Here is an 852-nt window from a genome sequence, read left to right as displayed (position 1 = left end):
ATCGCGAGAGCGGCTGGAAGTGGTGCTCGGCGTCGGGGGCCCAGCGGTCTAGGCACGGCGAGAGGCCCGCCCCTCAGTCCCGGAGCCCTAGTCAGCCCTTCAGCGCCTTTCTCAGCCCCTCTCAGCCCGTCTCAGCCCCTCAGCGCCCTTTTCAGCCCTTCTCAGCCCGCGTGCTGCGAGTGGATGAAGCCGGTCGAATGCTGCGCTTTATGTTTCCCAAGTACTTTTCCCTTCCGCCGAAGACTTAAGGCCTTTGGACGAGTAGGAGTGCACACAGTGGATTGTAGGGATAAAGTATTCTCTTGTAGGCCATGGACGAGTCCCTGGGATCAGGTTGGGGTTGGTTTACAGAGAACCTTCCGAGTGCAAAGGGCATTTATTAGCTTAAAAAGCTAGTTTCTCTGCCTCTTGTGCCATCCACCCCCACGCTCCCCACCCCCCAGGCTTCTGGCTGAGCTAAAAGTCCTTCAGTCTGGCTTTTTCAAATAGAAATCGCAGCAACACTTGAAGGGTACATTCAGTTTTAGCTTTGGAGACGAGTCTGAGCTCACTCCCACTCCATCGCTTAACACCTTGTACACTCTCCCGTTGTACCTGGCCTCTGGTTCCTTCATCTTTGATTTACTAAAAATAATAGAGCAAGTTTTACTTGTTGCCAGGACCTGCTCTCCCAGAAGGAGTCACGAAGTTAGAAGTTACCTCAGCTTACCTAGTATTCCGCAACTCAAGTTACTTGGTACTCCCCTTGCAAAGCAAGTGGCCCCAGGCCAGTGGTGTGCTGAAGCCGGCTTGTACAGACTTGTGGGAGCAGACTTAAAATTTCAAGATATTTGGCTAGCCAATTCTTTAACA

This window comes from Vicugna pacos, chromosome 21 (assembly GCF_048564905.1).
Source record: "Vicugna pacos chromosome 21, VicPac4, whole genome shotgun sequence".
NCBI lineage: Eukaryota > Metazoa > Chordata > Mammalia > Artiodactyla > Camelidae > Vicugna > Vicugna pacos.
The sequence above is the reverse complement of the archived record's forward strand: the minus strand, read 5'-3'. Positions refer to the sequence as shown.